Source organism: Salmo salar, chromosome 07 (genome assembly GCF_965601325.2).
Source record: "Salmo salar chromosome 07, fSalSal1, whole genome shotgun sequence".
In the NCBI taxonomy this organism is placed as follows: Eukaryota; Metazoa; Chordata; class Actinopteri; order Salmoniformes; family Salmonidae; genus Salmo; species Salmo salar.
Genome location: NC_138297.1, coordinates 7,831,595 through 7,852,356, shown reverse-complemented (window position 1 = coordinate 7,852,356; position 20,762 = coordinate 7,831,595). Strand labels below are relative to the sequence as shown.

The window sequence follows — 20,762 nt, the reverse complement described above, 5'->3', positions numbered from 1 at the left end:
CATTCTATCTTCGCAGTGCCCCAGTGGCCTAATGGATAAGGCACTGGCCTCCTAAGCCAGGGATTGAGGGTTCGAGTCCCTTCTGGGGTTGGTTGTGGCGCTGTGGAAACGTGCTGGGCCCAGAGGTCGATGAACTGAAGCCATCCTCACCTAACAATTTTTATTTTTAGAAATTAATTGCAACCAGCGTTCAAAAAAAGCATAATATCTTCGGCATGTCTCATTGCCCTTGGTGATTCTTTTTTTTACTGCTTCTATCAGTTCGTATAGGTCATGCTATTACACCATGCCCCAGATGCCTAAAAAACTGGCCTCCCATGCCAGGGATTGAGCTTTCGAGTCCCTTCTGGGGTGGGTTGTGGCGCTGTGGAAACGAGCTGGGCCCAGAGGTTGATGACCTGAAGCCATCCTCAGCTAACAATTTTTATTTTTAGAAATTAATTGCAACCAGCGATCAAAAAAAGCATAATATCTTCGGCATGTCTCATTGCCCTTGGTGATTCTTTTTTTTACTGCTTCTATCAGTTCGTATAGGTCATGCTATTACACCATGCCCCAGATGCCTAAAAAACTGGCCTCCCATGCCAGGGATTGAGCTTTCGAGTCCCTTCTGGGGTGGGTTGTGGCGCTGTGGAAACGAGCTGGGCCCAGAGGTTGATGACCTGAAGCCATCCTCAGCTAACAATTTTTATTTTTAGAAATTAATTGCAACCAGCGATCAAAAAAAGCATAATATCTTCGGCATGTCTCATTGCCCTTGGTGATTCTTTTTTTTACTGTTTCTATCAGTTCGTATAGGTCATGCTATTACACCATGCCCCAGATGCCTAAAAAAACTGGCCTCCCAAGCCAGAGATTGTGAGTTTAAGTCTTGTCAGGGGTGGCTGAAAACAGAGTGTCCCAGCGGAAGCGTGCTGGGCCCATAACCCAGAGGCCTATAGATTGAAACCATCCTCTGCAATCCATTTTTATTTTCAGAAATGAACTGCAACCAGGGATAAAAAAAAGCATAATAGCAATGGCATGTCTCAGTGCCCTCCGTGGGTTGAAGCAGAGTGGCGCTGCGGTAACATGATGGGCCCAGAGGTTGATGGATGAAACCATCCTCTGCAATCCATTTTTATTTTTAGAAATTGATTGCAACCATAAATAAAAAATAGCATAATTTCATGGGCATGTCTCAGTGCCCTCTGTGATTCTTTGTTTGACTGCTTCTGTCAGTTTGTATAGGTCACACTGATTACAGAGGTGCAGAGGTAGCGTGATGGCCCCGTAACCCAGAGGTCGATGGATCGAAACCACTCTCTGCTATCAAGATAGCTTTTGGCAAGTACCCTAGTGGCCTAATGGATAAGGCACTGGCCTTCTAAGCCAGGGATTGTGGGTTCGAGTCCCATCTGGGGTGGATGAAGGCAGTTTGGGAAAGAAGAAGAGAGTTCATGTAACAAAGATGTTCAAGCTATTGAATTTTCAGAAATGAAGTGCAAATAGGGATTAACAAAAAGTATACTTTCATGGGCATGTCTCTCTGCCCTTCGTGCTTCTTTTTTTTAATCTGCTTCTATCAGTTCGTATAGGTCATGCTGATCACACAGTGCCACAGTGGCCTAAGAAACTGGCCTCCTAATCCATGTATTGTGAGTTCAAGTATTATTTTGGGGTGCCTGAAAGTGGAGTGATGAAGTGCAAGTATGCTGAGCAGTTAACCCAGTGATTTATGGATCGAAACCATCCTCTTCTATCCAGTTTGTTTTCAGCAAACAGAAATATAAAAACTGCTAACAATCTTTATTTTTACAAATTAATTGCAACCAGCGTTCAAAAAAAGCAAAATATCATGGGCATGTCTCAGTGCCCTACGTGATTCTTTTTTTTACTGTTTCTATCAGTTCGTATAGGTCATGCTATAACACCATGCCCCAGATGCCTAAAAAACTGGCCTCCCATGCCAGGGATTGTGAGTTTAATTCTTGTCAGGGGCGGCTGCAGAGTTTCCCAGCGGAAGCGTGCTGGGCCCATAACCCAGAGGTCGATGGATGGAAACCATCCTCTGCTATCCAGTTTTATTTGTAGCAATGAAGTGCAACCATAAATCAAAAAAAGCATAATTTCATGGGCAAAGCATAATTTCATGGGCATTTCTCATTGCCTTCCATTATATATTTTCCTTACTGCTTCTATCAGTTCGTATAGGTCATTCTATCTTCGCAGTGCCCCAGTGGCCTAATGGATAAGGCACTGGCCTCCTAAGCCAGGGGTTGAGGGTTCGAGTCCCTTCTGGGGTGGGTTGTGGCGCTGTGGAAACGAGCTGGGCCCCGAGGTTGATGACCTGAAGCCATCCTCAGCTAACAATTTTTATTTTTAGAAATTAATTGCAACCAGCGATCAAAAAAAGCATAATATCTTCGGCATGTCTCATTGCCCTTGGTGATTCTTTTTTTTACTGTTTCTATCAGTTCGTATAGGTCATGCTATTACACCATGCCCCAGATGCCTAAAAAAACTGGCCTCCCAAGCCAGAGATTGTGAGTTTAAGTCTTGTCAGGGGTGGCTGAAAACAGAGTGTCCCAGCAGAAGCGTGCTGGGCCCATAACCCAGAGGCCTATAGATTGAAACCATCCTCTGCAATCCATTTTTATTTTCAGAAATGAACTGCAACCAGGGATAAAAAAAAGCATAATAGCAATGGCATGTCTCAGTGCCCTCCGTGGGTTGAAGCAGAGTGGCGCTGCGGTAACGTGATGGGCCCAGAGGTTGATGGATGAAACCATCCTCTGCAATCCATTTTTATTTTTAGAAATTGATTGCAACCATAAATAAAAAATAGCATAATTTCATGGGCATGTGTCAGTGCCCTCTGTGATTCTTTGTTTGACTGCTTCTGTCAGTTTGTATAGGTCAAACTGATTACAGAGGTGCAGAGGTAGCGTGATGGCCCCGTAACCCAGAGGTCGATGGATCGAAACCACTCTCTGCTATCAAGATAGATTTTGGCAAGTACCCTAGTGGCCTAATGGATAAGGCACTGGCCTTCTAAGCCAGGGATTGTGGGTTCGAGTCCCATCTGGGTTGGATGAAGGCAGTTTGGGAAAGAAGAAGAGAGTTCATGTAACAAAGATGTTCAAGCTATTGAATTTTCAGAAATGAAGTGCAAATAGGGATTAACAAAAAGTATACTTTCATGGGCATGTCTCTCTGCCCTTCGTGCTTCTTTTTTTTAATCTGCTTCTATCAGTTCGTATAGGTCATGCTGATCACACAGTGCCACAGTGGCCTAAGAAACTGGCCTCCTAATCCATGTATTGTGAGTTCAAGTATTATTTTGGGGTGCCTGAAAGTGGAGTGATGAAGTGCAAGTATGCTGAGCAGTTAACCCAGTGATTTATGGATCGAAACCATCCTCTTCTATCCAGTTTGTTTTCAGCAAACAGAAATATAAAAACTGCTAACAATCTTTCTTTTTACAAATTAATTGCAACCAGCGTTCAAAAAAAGCAAAATATCATGGGCATGTCTCAGTGCCCTACGTGATTCTTTTTTTTACTGTTTCTATAAGTTCGTATAGGTCATGCTATAACACCATGCCCCAGATGCCTAAAAAACTGGCCTCCCATGCCAGGGATTGTGAGTTTAATTCTTGTCAGGGGCGGCTGCAGAGTTTCCCAGCGGAAGCGTGCTGGGCCCATAACCCAGAGGTCGATGGATGGAAACCATCCTCTGCTATCCAGTTTTATTTTTAGCAATGAAGTGCAACCATAAATGAAAAAAAGCATAATTTCATGGGCAAAGCATAATTTCATGGGCATTTCTCATTGCCTTCCATTATATATTTTCCTTACTGCTTCTATCAGTTCGTATAGGTCATTCTATCGCCGCAGTGCCCCAGTGTCCTAACGGATAAGGCACTGGCCTCCTAAGCCAGGGATTGAGGGTTCGAGTCCCTTCTGGGGTGGGTTGTGGCGCTGTGGAAACGTGCTGGGCCCAGAGGTCGATGAACTGAAGCCATCCTCACCTAACAATTTTTATTTTTAGAAATTAATTGCAACCAGCGATCAAAAAAAGCATAATATCTTCGGCATGTCTCATTGCCCTTGGTGATTCTTTTTTTTTACTGTTTCTATCAGTTCGTATAGGTCATGCTATTACACCATGCCCCAGATGCATAAAAAACTGGCCTCCCATGCCAGGGATTGTGAGTTTAAGTCTTGTCAGGGGTGGCTGAAAACAGAGTGTCCCAGCGGAAGCGTGCTGGGCCCATAACCCAGAGGCCTATAGATTGAAACCATCCTCTGCAATCCATTTTTATTTTCAGAAATGAACTGCAACCAGGGATAAAAAAAAGCATAATAGCAATGGCATGTCTCAGTGCCCTCCGTGGGTTGAAGCAGAGTGGCGCTGCGGAAACGTGATGGGCCCAGAGGTTGATGGATGAAACCATCCTCTGCAATCCATTTTTATTTTTAGAAATTGATTGCAACCATAAATAAAAAATAGCATAATTTCATGGGCATGTCTCAGTGCCCTCTGTGATTCTTTGTTTGACTGCTTCTGTCAGTTTGTATAGGTCACACTGATTACAGAGGTGCAGAGGTAGCGTGATGGCCCCGTAACCCAGAGGTCGATGGATCGAAACCACTCTCTGCTATCAAGATAGCTTTTGGCAAGTACCCTAGTGGCCTAATGGATAAGGCACTGGCCTTCTAAGCCAGGGATTGTGGGTTCGAGTCCCATCTGGGGTGGATGAAGGCAGTTTGGGAAAGAAGAAGAGAGTTCATGTAACAAAGATGTTCAAGCTATTGAATTTTCAGAAATGAAGTGCAAATAGGGATTAACAAAAAGTATACTTTCATGGGCATGTCTCTCTGCCCTTCGTGCTTCTTTTTTTTAATCTGCTTCTATCAGTTCGTATAGGTCATGCTGATCACACAGTGCCACAGTGGCCTAAGAAACTGGCCTCCTAATCCATGTATTGTGAGTTCAAGTATTATTTTGGGGTGCCTGAAAGTGGAGTGATGAAGTGCAAGTATGCTGAGCAGTTAACCCAGTGATTTATGGATCGAAACCATCCTCTTCTATCCAGTTTGTTTTCAGCAAACAGAAATATAAAAACTGCTAACAATCTTTATTTTTACAAATTAATTGCAACCAGCGTTCAAAAAAAGCAAAATATCATGGGCATGTCTCAGTGCCCTACGTGATTCTTTTTTTTACTGTTTCTATCAGTTCGTATAGGTCATGCTATAACACCATGCCCCAGATGCCTAAAAAACTGGCCTCCCATGCCAGGGATTGTGAGTTTAATTCTTGTCAGGGGCGGCTGCAGAGTTTCCCAGCGGAAGCGTGCTGGGCCCATAACCCAGAGGTCGATGGATGGAAACCATCCTCTGCTATCCAGTTTTATTTGTAGCAATGAAGTGCAACCATAAATCAAAAAAAGCATAATTTCATGGGCAAAGCATAATTTCATGGGCATTTCTCATTGCCTTCCATTATATATTTTCCTTACTGCTTCTATCAGTTCGTATAGGTCATTCTATCTTCGCAGTGCCCCAGTGGCCTAATGGATAAGGCACTGGCCTCCTAAGCCAGGGATTGAGGGTTCGAGTCCCTTCTGGGGTGGGTTGTGGCGCTGTGGAAACGAGCTGGGCCCCGAGGTTGATGACCTGAAGCCATCCTCAGCTAACAATTTTTATTTTTAGAAATTAATTGCAACCAGCGATCAAAAAAAGCATAATATCTTCGGCATGTCTCATTGCCCTTGGTGATTCTTTTTTTTACTGTTTCTATCAGTTCGTATAGGTCATGCTATTACACCATGCCCCAGATGCCTAAAAAAACTGGCCTCCCAAGCCAGAGATTGTGAGTTTAAGTCTTGTCAGGGGTGGCTGAAAACAGAGTGTCCCAGCAGAAGCGTGCTGGGCCCATAACCCAGAGGCCTATAGATTGAAACCATCCTCTGCAATCCATTTTTATTTTCAGAAATGAACTGCAACCAGGGATAAAAAAAAGCATAATAGCAATGGCATGTCTCAGTGCCCTCCGTGGGTTGAAGCAGAGTGGCGCTGCGGTAACGTGATGGGCCCAGAGGTTGATGGATGAAACCATCCTCTGCAATCCATTTTTATTTTTAGAAATTGATTGCAACCATAAATAAAAAATAGCATAATTTCATGGGCATGTGTCAGTGCCCTCTGTGATTCTTTGTTTGACTGCTTCTGTCAGTTTGTATAGGTCAAACTGATTACAGAGGTGCAGAGGTAGCGTGATGGCCCCGTAACCCAGAGGTCGATGGATCGAAACCACTCTCTGCTATCAAGATAGATTTTGGCAAGTACCCTAGTGGCCTAATGGATAAGGCACTGGCCTTCTAAGCCAGGGATTGTGGGTTCGAGTCCCATCTGGGTTGGATGAAGGCAGTTTGGGAAAGAAGAAGAGAGTTCATGTAACAAAGATGTTCAAGCTATTGAATTTTCAGAAATGAAGTGCAAATAGGGATTAACAAAAAGTATACTTTCATGGGCATGTCTCTCTGCCCTTCGTGCTTCTTTTTTTGAATCTGCTTCTATCAGTTCGTATAGGTCATGCTGATCACACAGTGCCACAGTGGCCTAAGAAACTGGCCTCCTAATCCATGTATTGTGAGTTCAAGTATTATTTTGGGGTGCCTGAAAGTGGAGTGATGAAGTGCAAGTATGCTGAGCAGTTAACCCAGTGATTTATGGATCGAAACCATCCTCTTCTATCCAGTTTGTTTTCAGCAAACAGAAATATAAAAACTGCTAACAATCTTTCTTTTTACAAATTAATTGCAACCAGCGTTCAAAAAAAGCAAAATATCATGGGCATGTCTCAGTGCCCTACGTGATTCTTTTTTTTACTGTTTCTATAAGTTCGTATAGGTCATGCTATAACACCATGCCCCAGATGCCTAAAAAACTGGCCTCCCATGCCAGGGATTGTGAGTTTAATTCTTGTCAGGGGCGGCTGCAGAGTTTCCCAGCGGAAGCGTGCTGGGCCCATAACCCAGAGGTCGATGGATGGAAACCATCCTCTGCTATCCAGTTTTATTTTTAGCAATGAAGTGCAACCATAAATGAAAAAAAGCATAATTTCATGGGCAAAGCATAATTTCATGGGCATTTCTCATTGCCTTCCATTATATATTTTCCTTACTGCTTCTATCAGTTCGTATAGGTCATTCTATCGCCGCAGTGCCCCAGTGTCCTAACGGATAAGGCACTGGCCTCCTAAGCCAGGGATTGAGGGTTCGAGTCCCTTCTGGGGTGGGTTGTGGCGCTGTGGAAACGTGCTGGGCCCAGAGGTCGATGAACTGAAGCCATCCTCACCTAACAATTTTTATTTTTAGAAATTAATTGCAACCAGCGATCAAAAAAAGCATAATATCTTCGGCATGTCTCATTGCCCTTGGTGATTCTTTTTTTTTACTGTTTCTATCAGTTCGTATAGGTCATGCTATTACACCATGCCCCAGATGCATAAAAAACTGGCCTCCCATGCCAGGGATTGTGAGTTTAAGTCTTGTCAGGGGTGGCTGAAAACAGAGTGTCCCAGCGGAAGCGTGCTGGGCCCATAACCCAGAGGCCTATAGATTGAAACCATCCTCTGCAATCCATTTTTATTTTCAGAAATGAACTGCAACCAGGGATAAAAAAAAGCATAATAGCAATGGCATGTCTCAGTGCCCTCCGTGGGTTGAAGCAGAGTGGCGCTGCGGAAACGTGATGGGCCCAGAGGTTGATGGATGAAACCATCCTCTGCAATCCATTTTTATTTTTAGAAATTGATTGCAACCATAAATAAAAAATAGCATAATTTCATGGGCATGTCTCAGTGCCCTCTGTGATTATTTGTTTGACTGCTTCTGTCAGTTTGTATAGGTCACAATGTTTACAGAGGTGCAGCGGTAGCGTGATGGCCCCGTAACCCAGAGGTCGATGGATAGAAACCACTCTCTGCTATCAAGATAGCTTTTGGCAAGTACCCTAGTGGCCTAATGGATAAGGCACTGGCCTTCTAAGCCAGGGATTGTGGGTTCGAGTCCCATCTGGGGTGGATGAAGGCAGTTTGGGAAAGAAGAACAGAGTTCATGTAACAAAGATGTTGAAGCTATTGAATTTTTAGAAAGGAAGTGCAAATAGAGATTAACAAAAAGTATACTTTCATGGGCATGTCTCTCTGCCCTTCGTGATTCTTTTTTTGAATCTGTTTTATCAGTTCGTATAGGTCATGCTGATCACACAGTGCCACAGTGGCCTAAGAAACTGGCCTCCTAATCCATGTATTGTGAGTTCAAGTATTATTTTGGGGTGCCTGAAAGTGGAGTGATGAAGTGCAAGTATGCTGAGCAGTTAACCCAGTGATTTATGGATCGAAACCATCCTCTTCTATCCAGTTTGTTTTCAGCAAACAGAAATATAAAAACTGCTAACAATCTTTCTTTTTACAAATTAATTGCAACCAGCGTTCAAAAAAAGCAAAATATCATGGGCATGTCTCAGTGCCCTACGTGATTCTTTTTTTTACTGTTTCTATAAGTTCGTATAGGTCATGCTATAACACCATGCCCCAGATGCCTAAAAAACTGGCCTCCCATGCCAGGGATTGTGAGTTTAATTCTTGTCAGGGGCGGCTGCAGAGTTTCCCAGCGGAAGCGTGCTGGGCCCATAACCCAGAGGTCGATGGATGGAAACCATCCTCTGCTATCCAGTTTTATTTTTAGCAATGAAGTGCAACCATAAATGAAAAAAAGCATAATTTCATGGGCAAAGCATAATTTCATGGGCATTTCTCATTGCCTTCCATTATATATTTTCCTTACTGCTTCTATCAGTTCGTATAGGTCACTATATATTCGCAGTGCCCCAGTGGCCTAATGGATAAGGCACTGGCCTCCTAAGCCAGGGGTTGAGGGTTCGAGTCCCTTCTGGAGTGGGTTGTGGCGCTGTGGAAACGTGCTGGGCCCAGAGGTCGATGAACAGAAGCCATCCTCAGCTAACAATTTTTATTTTTAGAAATTAATTGCAACCAGCGATCAAAAAAAGCATGATATCTTCGGCATGTCTCATTGCCCTTGGTGATTCTTTTTTTTTACTGTTTCTATCAGTTCGTATAGGTCATGCTATTACACCATGCCCCAGATGCCTAAAAAAACTGGCCTCCCAAGCCAGAGATTGTGAGTTTAAGTCTTGTCAGGGGTGGCTGAAAACAGAGTGTCCCAGCGGAAGCGTGCTGGGCCCATAACCCAGAGGCCTATAGATTGAAACCATCCTCTGCAAACCATTTTTATTTTCAGAAATGAACTGCAACCAGGGATAAAAAAAAGCATAATATCAATGGCATGTCTCAGTGCCCTCCGTGGGTTGAAGCAGAGTGGCGCTGCGGAAACGTGATGGGCCCAGAGGTTGATGGATGAAACCATCCTCTGCAATGCATTTTTATTTTTAGAAATTGATTGCAACCATAAATAAAAAAATAGCATAATTTCATGGGCATGTCTCAGTGCCCTCTGTGATTATTTGTTTGACTGCTTCTGTCAGTTTGTATAGGTCACAATGATTACAGAGGTGCAGCGGTAGCGTGATGGCCCCGTAACCCAGAGGTCGATGGATCGAAACCACTCTCTGCTATCAAGATAGATTTTGGCAAGTACCCTGGTGGCCTAATGGATAAGGCACTGGCCTTCTAAGCCAGGGATTGTGGGTTCGAGTCCCATCTGGGGTGGATGAAGGCAGTTTGGGAAAGAAGAAGAGAGTTCACGTAACAAAGATGTTGAAGCTATTGAATTTTTAGAAAGGAAGTGCAAATAGGGATTAACAAAAAGTATACTTTCATGGGCATGTCTCTCTGCCCTTCGTGATTCTTTTTTTTAATCTGCTTCTATCAGTTCGTATAGGTCATGCTGATCACACAGTGCCACAGTGGCCTAAGAAACTGGCCTCCTAATCCATGTATTGTGAGTTCAAGTATTATTTTGGGGTGCCTGAAAGTGGAGTGATGAAGTGCAAGTATGCTGAGCTGTTAACCCAGTGATTTATGGATCGAAACCATCCTCTTCTATCCAGTTTGTTTTCAGCAAACAGAAATATAAAAACTGCTAACAATCTTTATTTTTACAAATTAATTGCAACCAGCGTTCAAAAAAAGCAAAATATCATGGGCATGTCTCAGTGCCCTACGTGATTCTTTTTTTTACTGTTTCTATCAGTTCGTATAGGTCATGCTATAACACCATGCCCCAGATGCCTAAAAAACTGGCCTCCCAAGCCAGAGATTGAGAGTTTAAGTCTTGTCAGGGGTGGCTGAAAACAGAGTGTCCCAGCGGAAGCGTGCTGGGCCCATAACCCAGAGGCCTATAGATTGAAACCATCCTCTGCAAACCATTTTTATTTTCAGAAATGAACTGCAACCAGGGATAAAAAAAAGCATAATATCAATGGCATGTCTCAGTGCCCTCCGTGGGTTGAAGCAGAGTGGCGCTGCGGAAACGTGATGGGCCCAGAGGTTGATGGATGAAACCATCCTCTGCAATGCATTTTTATTTTTAGAAATTGATTGCAACCATAAATAAAAAAATAGCATAATTTCATGGGCATGTCTCAGTGCCCTCTGTGATTATTTGTTTGACTGCTTCTGTCAGTTTGTATAGGTCACAATGATTACAGAGGTGCAGCGGTAGCGTGATGGCCCCGTAACCCAGAGGTCGATGGATCGAAACCACTCTCTGCTATCAAGATAGATTTTGGCAAGTACCCTAGTGGCCTAATGGATAAGGCACTGGCCTTCTAAGCCAGGGATTGTGGGTTCGAGTCCCATCTGGGGTGGATGAAGGCAGTTTGGGAAAGAAGAAGAGAGTTCACGTAACAAAGATGTTGAAGCTATTGAATTTTTAGAAAGGAAGTGCAAATAGCGATTAACAAAAAGTATACTTTCATGGGCATGTCTCTCTGCCCTTCGTGATTCTTTTTTTTAATCTGCTTCTATCAGTTCGTATAGGTCATGCTGATCACACAGTGCCACAGTGGCCTAAGAAACTGGCCTCCTAATCCATGTATTGTGAGTTCAAGTATTATTTTGGGGTGCCTGAAAGTGGAGTGGTGAAGTGCAAGTATGCTGAGCTGTTAACCCAGTGATTTATGGATCGAAACCATCCTCTTCTATCCAGTTTGTTTTCAGCAAACAGAAATATAAAAACTGCTAACAATCTTTATTTTTACAAATTAATTGCAACCAGCGTTCAAAAAAAGCAAAATATCATGGGCATGTCTCAGTGCCCTATGTGATTCTTTTTTTTAATGTTTCTATCAGTTCGTATAGGTCATGCTATAACACCATGCCCCAGATGCCTAAAAAACTGGCCTCCCATGCCAGGGATTGAGCTTTTGAGTCCCTTCTGGGGTGGGTTGTGGCGCTGTGGAAACGAGCTGGGCCCAGAGGTTGATGACCTGAAGCCATCCTCAGCTAACAATTTTTATTTTTAGAAATTAATTGCAACCAGCGATCAAAAAAAGCATAATATCTTCGGCATGTCTCATTGCCCTTGGTGATTCTTTTTTTTTACTGTTTCTATCAGTTCGTATAGGTCATGCTATTACACCATGCCCCAGATGCCTAAAAAACTGGCCTCCCAAGCCAGAGATTGTGAGTTTAAGTCTTGTCAGGGGTGGCTGAAAACAGAGTGTCCCAGCGGAAGCGTGCTGGGCCCATAACCCAGAGGCCTATAGATTGAAACCATCCTCTGCAATCCATTTTTATTTTCAGAAATGAACTGCAACCAGGGATAAAAAAAAGCATAATATCAATGGCATGTCTCAGTGCCCTCCGTGGGTTGAAGCAGGGTGGCGCTGCGGAAACGTGATGGGCCCAGAGGTTGATGGATGAAACCATCCTCTGCAATCCATTTTTATTTTTAGAAATTAATTGCAACCATAAATAAAAAATAGCATAATTTCATGGGCATGTCTCAGTGCCCTCTGTGATTCTTTGTTTGACTGCTTCTGTCAGTTTGTATAGGTCACACTGATTACAGAGGTGCAGCGGTAGCGTGATGGCCCCGTAACCCAGAGGTCGATGGATTGAAACCACTCTCTGCTATCAAGATAGCTTTTGGCAAGTACCCTAGTGGCCTAATGGATAAGGCACTGGCCTTCTAAGCCAGGGATTGTGGGTTCGAGTCCCATCTGGGGTGGATGAAGGCAGTTTGGGAAAGCAGAAGAGTGTTCATGTAACAAAGATGTTGAATCTATTGAATTTTTAGAAAGGAAGTGCAAATAGAGATTAACAAAAAGTATACTTTCATGGGCATGTCTCTCTGCCCTTCGTGATTCTTTTTTTGAATCTGCTTCTATCAGTTCGTATAGGTCATGCTGATCACACAGTGCCACAGTGGCCTAAGAAACTGGCCTCCTAATCCATGTATTGTGAGTTCAAGTATTATTTTGGGGTGCCTGAAAGTGGAGTGATGAAGTACAAGTATGCTGAGCAGTTAACCCAGTGATTTATGGATCGAAACCATCCTCTTCTATCCAGTTTGTTTTCAGCAAACAGAAATATAAAAACTGCTAACAATCTTTATTTTTACAAATTAATTGCAACCAGCGTTCAAAAAAAGCTAAATATCATGGGCATGTCTCAGTGCCCTATGTGATTCTTTTTTTTACTGTTTCTATCAGTTCGTATAGGTCATGCTATAACACCATGCCCCAGATGCCTAAAAAACTGGCCTCCCATGCCAGGGATTGAGCATTAGAGTCCCTTCTGGGGTGGGTTGTGGCGCTGTGGAAACGAGCTGGGCCCAGAGGTTGATGACCTGAAGCCATCCTCAGCTAACAATTTTTATTTTTAGAAATTAATTGCAACCAGCGATCAAAAAAAGCATAATATCTTCGGCATGTCTCATTGCCCTTGGTGATTCTTTTTTTTTACTGTTTCTATCAGTTCGTATAGGTCATGCTATTACACCATGCCCCAGATGCCTAAAAAACTGGCCTCCCAAGCCAGAGATTGTGAGTTTAAGTCTTGTCAGGGGTGGCTGAAAACAGAGTGTCCCAGCGGAAGCGTGCTGGGCCCATAACCCAGAGGCCTATAGATTGAAACCATCCTCTGCAATCCATTTTTATTTTCAGAAATGAACTGCAACCAGGGATAAAAAAAGCATAATATCAATGGCATGTCTCAGTGCCCTCCGTGGGTTGAAGCAGGGTGGCGCTGCGGAAACGTGATGGGCCCAGAGGTTGATAGATGAAACCATCCTCTGCAATCCATTTTTATTTTTAGAAATTAATTGCAACCATAAATAAAAAATAGCATAATTTCATGGGCATGTCTCAGTGCCCTCTGTGATTCTTTGTTTGACTGCTTCTGTCAGTTTGTATAGGTCACACTGATTACAGAGGTGCAGCGGTAGCGTGATGGCCCCGTAACCCAGAGATCGATGGATCGAAACCACTCTCTGCTATCAAGATAGCTTTTGGCAAGTACCCTAGTGGCCTAATGGATAAGGCACTGGCCTTCTAAGCCAGGGATTGTGGGTTCGAGTCCCATCTTGGGTGGATGAAGGCAGTTTGGGAAAGAAGAAGAGTGTTCATGTAACAAAGATGTTGAATATATTGAATTTTTAGAAAGGAAGTGCAAATAGAGATTAACAAAAAGTATACTTTCATGGGCATGTCTCTCTGCCCTTCGTGATTCTTTTTTTGAATCTGCTTCTATCAGTTCGTATAGGTCATGCTGATCACACAGTGCCACAGTGGCCTAAGAAACTGGCCTCCTAATCCATGTATTGTGAGTTCAAGTATTATTTTGGGGTGCCTGAAAGTGGAGTGATGAAGTACAAGTATGCTGAGCAGTTAACCCAGTGATTTATGGATCGAAACCATCCTCTTCTATCCAGTTTGTTTTCAGCAAACAGAAATATAAAAACTGCTAACAATCTTTATTTTTACAAATTAATTGCAACCAGCGTTCAAAAAAAGCTAAATATCATGGGCATGTCTCAGTGCCCTATGTGATTCTTTTTTTTACTGTTTCTATCAGTTCGTATAGGTCATGCTATAACACCATGCCCCAGATGCCTAAAAAACTGGCCTTCCATGCCAGGGATTGAGCATTCGAGTCCCTTCTGGGGTGGGTTGTGGCGCTGTGGAAACGAGCTGGGCCCAGAGGTTGATGACCTGAAGCCATCCTCAGCTAACAATTTTTATTTTTAGAAATTAATTGCAACCAGCGATCAAAAAAAGCATAATATCTTCGGCATGTCTCATTGCCCTTGGTGATTCTTTTTTTTACTGTTTCTATCAGTTCGTATAGGTCATGCTATTACACCATGCCCCAGATGCCTAAAAAACTGGCCTCCCAAGCCAGAGATTGTGAGTTTAAGTCTTGTCAGGGGTGGCTGAAAACAGAGTGTCCCAGCGGAAGCGTGCTGGGCCCATAACCCAGAGGCCTATAGATTGAAACCATCCTCTGCAATCCATTTTGATTTTCAGAAATGAACTGCAACCAGGGATAAAAAAAAGCATAATATCAATGGCATGTCTCAGTGCCCTCCGTGGGTTGAAGCAGGGTGGCGCTGCGGAAACATGATGGGCCCAGAGGTTGATGGATGAAACCATCCTCTGCAATCCATTTTTATTTTTAGAAATTAATTGCAACCATAAATAAAAAATAGAATAATTTCATGGGCATGTCTCAGTGCCCTCTGTGATTCTTTGTTTGACTGCTTCTGTCAGTTTGTATAGGTCACACTGATTACAGAGGTGCAGCGGTAGCGTGATGGCCCCGTAACCCAGAGGTCGATGGATCGAAACCACTCTCTGCTATCAAGACAGCTTTTGGCAAGTACCCTAGTGGCCTAATGGATAAGGCACTGGCCTTCTAAGCCAGGGATTGTGGGTTCGAGTCCCATCTGGGGTGGATGAAGGCAGTTTGGGAAAGAAGAAGAGTGTTCATGTAACAAAGATGTTGAATCTATTGAATTTTTAGAAAGGAAGTGCAAATAGAGATTAACAAAAAGTATACTTTCATGGGCATGTCTCTCTGCCCTTCGTGATTCTTTTTTTGAATCTGCTTCTATCAGTTCGTATAGGTCATGCTGATCACACAGTGCCACAGTGGCCTAAGAAACTGGCCTCCTAATCCATGTATTGTGAGTTCAAGTATTATTTTGGGGTGCCTGAAAGTGGAGTGATGAAGTACAAGTATGCTGAGCAGTTAACCCAGTGATTTATGGATCGAAACCATCCTCTTCTATCCAGTTTGTTTTCAGCAAACAGAAATATAAAAACTGCTAACAATCTTTATTTTTACAAATTAATTGCAACCAGCGTTCAAAAAAAGCTAAATATCATGGGCATGTCTCAGTGCCCTATGTGATTCTTTTTTTTACTGTTTCTATCAGTTCGTATAGGTCATGCTATAACACCATGCCCCAGATGCCTAAAAAACTGGCCTCCCATGCCAGGGATTGAGCTTTCGAGTCCCTTCTGGGGTGGGTTGTGGCGCTGTGGAAACGAGCTGGGCCCAGAGGTTGATGACCTGAAGCCATCCTCAGCTAACAATTTTTATTTTTAGAAATTAATTGCAACCAGCGATCAAAAAAAGCATAATATCTTCGGCATGTCTCATTGCCCTTGGTGATTCTTTTTTTTTACTGTTTCTATCAGTTCGTATAGGTCATGCTATAACACCATGCCCCAGATGCCTAAAAAACTGGCCTCCCAAGCCAGAGATTGTGAGTTTAAGTCTTGTCAGGGGTGGCTGAAAACAGAGTGTCCCAGCGGAAGCGTGCTGGGCCCATAACCCAGAGGCCTATAGATTGAAACCATCCTCTGCAATCCATTTTTATTTTCAGAAATGAACTGCAACCAGGGATAAAAAAAAGCATAATATCAATGGCATGTCTCAGTGCCCTCCGTGGGTTGAAGCAGGGTGGCGCTGCGGAAACATGATGGGCCCAGAGGTTGATGGATGAAACCATCCTCTGCAATCCATTTTTATTTTTAGAAATTAATTGCAACCATAAATAAAAAATAGAATAATTTCATGGGCATGTCTCAGTGCCCTCTGTGATTCTTTGTTTGACTGCTTCTGTCAGTTTGTATAGGTCACACTGATTACAGAGGTGCAGCGGTAGCGTGATGGCCCCGTAACCCAGAGGTCGATGGATCGAAACCACTCTCTGCTATCAAGATAGATTTCGGCAAGTACCCTAGTGGCCTAATGGATAAGGCACTGGCCTTCTAAGCCAGGGATTGTGGGTTCGAGTCCCATCTGGGGTGGATGAAGGCAGTTTGGGAAAGAAGAAGAGTGTTCATGTAACAAAGATGTTGAAGCTATTGAATTTTTAGAAAGGAAGTGCAAATAGAGATTAACAAAAAGTATACTTTCATGGGCATGTCTCTCTGCCCTTCGTGATTCTTTTTTTGAATCTGCTTCTGTCAGTTCGTATAGGTCATGCTGATCACACAGTGCCACAGTGGCCTAAGAAACTGGCCTCCTAATCCATGTATTGTGAGTTCAAGTATTATTTTGGGGTGCCTGAAAGTGGAGTGATGAAGTGCAAGTATGCTGAGCAGTTAACCCAGTGATTTATGGATCGAAACCATCCTCTTCTATCCAGTTTGTTTTCAGCAAACAGAAATATAAAAACTGCTAACAATCTTTATTTTTACAAATTAATTGCAACCAGCGTTCAAAAAAAGCTAAATATCATGGGCATGTCTCAGTGCCCTCTGTGATTCTTTGTTTGACTGCTTCTGTCAGTTTGTATAGGTCACACTGATTACAGAGGTGCAGCGGTAGCGTGATGGCCCCGTAACCCAGAGGTCGATGGATCGAAACCACTCTCTGCTATCAAGACAGCTTTTGGCAAGTACCCTAGTGGCCTAATGGATAAGGCACTGGCCTTCTAAGCCAGGGATTGTGGGTTCGAGTCCCATCTGGGGTGGATGAAGGCAGTTTGGGAAAGAAGAAGAGTGTTCATGTAACAAAGATGTTGAATCTATTGAATTTTTAGAAAGGAAGTGCAAATAGAGATTAACAAAAAGTATACTTTCATGGGCATGTCTCTCTGCCCTTCGTGATTCTTTTTTTGAATCTGCTTCTATCAGTTCGTATAGGTCATGCTGATCACACAGTGCCACAGTGGCCTAAGAAACTGGCCTCCTAATCCATGTATTGTGAGTTCAAGTATTATTTTGGGGTGCCTGAAAGTGGAGTGATGAAGTACAAGTATGCTGAGCAGTTAACCCAGTGATTTATGGATCGAAACCATCCTCTTCTATCCAGTTTGTTTTCAGCAAACAGAAATATAAAAACTGCTAACAATCTTTATTTTTACAAATTAATTGCAACCAGCGTTCAAAAAAAGCTAAATATCATGGGCATGTCTCAGTGCCCTATGTGATTCTTTTTTTTACTGTTTCTATCAGTTCGTATAGGTCATGCTATAACACCATGCCCCAGATGCCTAAAAAACTGGCCTCCCATGCCAGGGATTGAGCTTTCGAGTCCCTTCTGGGGTGGGTTGTGGCGCTGTGGAAACGAGCTGGGCCCAGAGGTTGATGACCTGAAGCCATCCTCAGCTAACAATTTTTATTTTTAGAAATTAATTGCAACCAGCGATCAAAAAAAGCATAATATCTTCGGCATGTCTCATTGCCCTTGGTGATTCTTTTTTTTTACTGTTTCTATCAGTTCGTATAGGTCATGCTATAACACCATGCCCCAGATGCCTAAAAAACTGGCCTCCCAAGCCAGAGATTGTGAGTTTAAGTCTTGTCAGGGGTGGCTGAAAACAGAGTGTCCCAGCGGAAGCGTGCTGGGCCCATAACCCAGAGGCCTATAGATTGAAACCATCCTCTGCAATCCATTTTTATTTTCAGAAATGAACTGCAACCAGGGATAAAAAAAAGCATAATATCAATGGCATGTCTCAGTGCCCTCCGTGGGTTGAAGCAGGGTGGCGCTGCGGAAACATGATGGGCCCAGAGGTTGATGGATGAAACCATCCTCTGCAATCCATTTTTATTTTTAGAAATTAATTGCAACCATAAATAAAAAATAGAATAATTTCATGGGCATGTCTCAGTGCCCTCTGTGATTCTTTGTTTGACTGCTTCTGTCAGTTTGTATAGGTCACACTGATTACAGAGGTGCAGCGGTAGCGTGATGGCCCCGTAACCCAGAGGTCGATGGATCGAAACCACTCTCTGCTATCAAGATAGATTTCGGCAAGTACCCTAGTGGCCTAATGGATAAGGCACTGGCCTTCTAAGCCAGGGATTGTGGGTTCGAGTCCCATCTGGGGTGGATGAAGGCAGTTTGGGAAAGAAGAAGAGTGTTCATGTAACAAAGATGTTGAATCTATTGAATTTTTAGAAAGGAAGTGCAAATAGAGATTAACAAAAAGTATACTTTCATGGGCATGTCTCTCTGCCCTTCGTGATTCTTTTTTTGAATCTGCTTCTATCAGTTCGTATAGGTCATGCTGATCACACAGTGCCACAGTGGCCTAAGAAACTGGCCTCCTAATCCATGTATTGTGAGTTCAAGTATTATTTTGGGGTGCCTGAAAGTGGAGTGATGAAGTACAAGTATGCTGAGCAGTTAACCCAGTGATTTATGGATCGAAACCATCCTCTTCTATCCAGTTTGTTTTCAGCAAACAGAAATATAAAAACTGCTAACAATCTTTATTTTTACAAATTAATTGCAACCAGCGTTCAAAAAAAGCTAAATATCATGGGCATGTCTCAGTGCCCTATGTGATTCTTTTTTTTACTGTTTCTATCAGTTCGTATAGGTCATGCTATAACACCATGCCCCAGATGCCTAAAAAACTGGCCTCCCATGCCAGGGATTGAGCTTTCGAGTCCCTTCTGGGGTGGGTTGTGGCGCTGTGGAAACGAGCTGGGCCCAGAGGTTGATGACCTGAAGCCATCCTCAGCTAACAATTTTTATTTTTAGAAATTAATTGCAACCAGCGATCAAAAAAAGCATAATATCTTCGGCATGTCTCATTGCCCTTGGTGATTCTTTTTTTTTACTGTTTCTATCAGTTCGTATAGGTCATGCTATAACACCATGCCCCAGATGCCTAAAAAACTGGCCTCCCAAGCCAGAGATTGTGAGTTTAAGTCTTGTCAGGGGTGGCTGAAAACAGAGTGTCCCAGCGGAAGCGTGCTGGGCCCATAACCCAGAGGCCTATAGATTGAAACCATCCTCTGCAATCCATTTTTATTTTCAGAAATGAACTGCAACCAGGGATAAAAAAAAGCATAATATCAATGGCATGTCTCAGTGCCCTCCGTGGGTTGAAGCAGGGTGGCGCTGCGGAAACATGATGGGCCCAGAGGTTGATGGATGAAACCATCCTCTGCAATCCATTTTTATTTTTAGAAATTAATTGCAACCATAAATAAAAAATAGAATAATTTCATGGGCATGTCTCAGTGCCCTCTGTGATTCTTTGTTTGACTGCTTCTGTCAGTTTGTATAGGTCACACTGATTACAGAGGTGCAGCGGTAGCGTGATGGCCCCGTAACCCAGAGGTCGATGGATCGAAACCACTCTCTGCTATCAAGATAGATTTCGGCAAGTACCCTAGTGGCCTAATGGATAAGGCACTGGCCTTCTAAGCCAGGGATTGTGGGTTCGAGTCCCATCTGGGGTGGATGAAGGCAGTTTGGGAAAGAAGAAGAGTGTTCATGTAACAAAGATGTTGAAGCTATTGAATTTTTAGAAAGGAAGTGCAAATAGAGATTAACAAAAAGTATACTTTCATGGGCATGTCTCTCTGCCCTTCGTGATTCTTTTTTTGAATCTGCTTCTATCAGTTCGTATAGGTCATGCTGATCACACAGTGCCACAGTGGCCTAAGAAACTGGCCTCCTAATCCATGTATTGTGAGTTCAAGTATTATTTTGGGGTGCCTGAAAGTGGAGTGATGAAGTACAAGTATGCTGAGCAGTTAACCCAGTGATTTATGGATCGAAACCATCCTCTTCTATCCAGTTTGTTTTCAGCAAACAGAAATATAAAAACTGCTAACAATCTTTATTTTTACAAATTAATTGCAACCAGCGTTCAAAAAAAGCTAAATATCATGGGCATGTCTCAGTGCCCTATGTGATTCTTTTTTTTACTGTTTCTATCAGTTCGTATAGGTCATGCTATAACACCATGCCCCAGATGCCTAAAAAACTGGCCTCCCATGCCAGGGATTGAGCTTTCGAGTCCCTTCTGGGGTGGGTTGTGGCGCTGTGGAAACGAGCTGGGCCCAGAGGTTGATGACCTGAAGCCATCCTCAGCTAACAATTTTTATTTTTAGAAATTAATTGCAACCAGCGATCAAAAAAAGCATAATATCTTCGGCATGTCTCATTGCCCTTGGTGATTCTTTTTTTTTACTGTTTCTATCAGTTCGTATAGGTCATGCTATTACACCATGCCCCAGATGCCTAAAAAACTGGCCTCCCAAGCCAGAGATTGTGAGTTTAAGTCTTGTCAGGGGTGGCTGAAAACAGAGTGTCCCAGCGGAAGCGTGCTGGGCCCATAACCCAGAGGCCTATAGATTGAAACCATCCTCTGCAATCCATTTTTATTTTCAGAAATGAACTGCAACCAGGGATAAAAAAAAGCATAATATCAATGGCATGTCTCAGTGCCCTCCGTGGGTTGAAGCAGGGTGGCGCTGCGGAAACATGATGGGCCCAGAGGTTGATGGATGAAACCATCCTCTGCA

At 43.1% G+C, this 20,762-nt stretch overlaps 16 non-coding genes across 16 annotated transcripts; all 16 read left to right on the top strand.

Moving 5' to 3' along the window:
• Positions 1 to 17: 17 nt before the first annotated feature.
• Positions 18 to 90, top strand: trnar-ccu (transfer RNA arginine (anticodon CCU)). Its single transcript has one exon. It is a non-coding gene; the product is annotated as a tRNA-Arg (tRNA).
• A 1,242-nt stretch (positions 91 to 1,332) lies between these two features.
• Positions 1,333 to 1,405, top strand: trnar-ucu (transfer RNA arginine (anticodon UCU)). Its single transcript has one exon. It is a non-coding gene; the product is annotated as a tRNA-Arg (tRNA).
• Positions 1,406 to 2,212: 807 nt separating this feature from the next.
• Positions 2,213 to 2,285, top strand: trnar-ccu (transfer RNA arginine (anticodon CCU)). The gene has a single exon. It is a non-coding gene; the product is annotated as a tRNA-Arg (tRNA).
• A 2,381-nt stretch (positions 2,286 to 4,666) lies between these two features.
• trnar-ucu (transfer RNA arginine (anticodon UCU)) lies at positions 4,667 to 4,739 on the top strand. The gene has a single exon. It is a non-coding gene; the product is annotated as a tRNA-Arg (tRNA).
• An 807-nt stretch (positions 4,740 to 5,546) lies between these two features.
• On the top strand, positions 5,547 to 5,619 carry trnar-ccu (transfer RNA arginine (anticodon CCU)). Its single transcript has one exon. It is a non-coding gene; the product is annotated as a tRNA-Arg (tRNA).
• Positions 5,620 to 8,000: 2,381 nt separating this feature from the next.
• Positions 8,001 to 8,073, top strand: trnar-ucu (transfer RNA arginine (anticodon UCU)). Its single transcript has one exon. It is a non-coding gene; the product is annotated as a tRNA-Arg (tRNA).
• Positions 8,074 to 8,879: 806 nt separating this feature from the next.
• Positions 8,880 to 8,952, top strand: trnar-ccu (transfer RNA arginine (anticodon CCU)). Its single transcript has one exon. It is a non-coding gene; the product is annotated as a tRNA-Arg (tRNA).
• A 716-nt stretch (positions 8,953 to 9,668) lies between these two features.
• trnar-ucu (transfer RNA arginine (anticodon UCU)) lies at positions 9,669 to 9,741 on the top strand. The gene has a single exon. It is a non-coding gene; the product is annotated as a tRNA-Arg (tRNA).
• Positions 9,742 to 10,768: 1,027 nt separating this feature from the next.
• On the top strand, positions 10,769 to 10,841 carry trnar-ucu (transfer RNA arginine (anticodon UCU)). Its single transcript has one exon. It is a non-coding gene; the product is annotated as a tRNA-Arg (tRNA).
• A 1,291-nt stretch (positions 10,842 to 12,132) lies between these two features.
• trnar-ucu (transfer RNA arginine (anticodon UCU)) lies at positions 12,133 to 12,205 on the top strand. The gene has a single exon. It is a non-coding gene; the product is annotated as a tRNA-Arg (tRNA).
• Positions 12,206 to 13,495: 1,290 nt separating this feature from the next.
• Positions 13,496 to 13,568, top strand: trnar-ucu (transfer RNA arginine (anticodon UCU)). Its single transcript has one exon. It is a non-coding gene; the product is annotated as a tRNA-Arg (tRNA).
• A 1,290-nt stretch (positions 13,569 to 14,858) lies between these two features.
• On the top strand, positions 14,859 to 14,931 carry trnar-ucu (transfer RNA arginine (anticodon UCU)). The gene has a single exon. It is a non-coding gene; the product is annotated as a tRNA-Arg (tRNA).
• A 1,291-nt stretch (positions 14,932 to 16,222) lies between these two features.
• Positions 16,223 to 16,295, top strand: trnar-ucu (transfer RNA arginine (anticodon UCU)). The gene has a single exon. It is a non-coding gene; the product is annotated as a tRNA-Arg (tRNA).
• A 595-nt stretch (positions 16,296 to 16,890) lies between these two features.
• Positions 16,891 to 16,963, top strand: trnar-ucu (transfer RNA arginine (anticodon UCU)). Its single transcript has one exon. It is a non-coding gene; the product is annotated as a tRNA-Arg (tRNA).
• A 1,291-nt stretch (positions 16,964 to 18,254) lies between these two features.
• On the top strand, positions 18,255 to 18,327 carry trnar-ucu (transfer RNA arginine (anticodon UCU)). The gene has a single exon. It is a non-coding gene; the product is annotated as a tRNA-Arg (tRNA).
• Positions 18,328 to 19,618: 1,291 nt separating this feature from the next.
• trnar-ucu (transfer RNA arginine (anticodon UCU)) lies at positions 19,619 to 19,691 on the top strand. The gene has a single exon. It is a non-coding gene; the product is annotated as a tRNA-Arg (tRNA).
• The last annotated feature ends 1,071 nt before the right edge of the window (positions 19,692 to 20,762 follow it).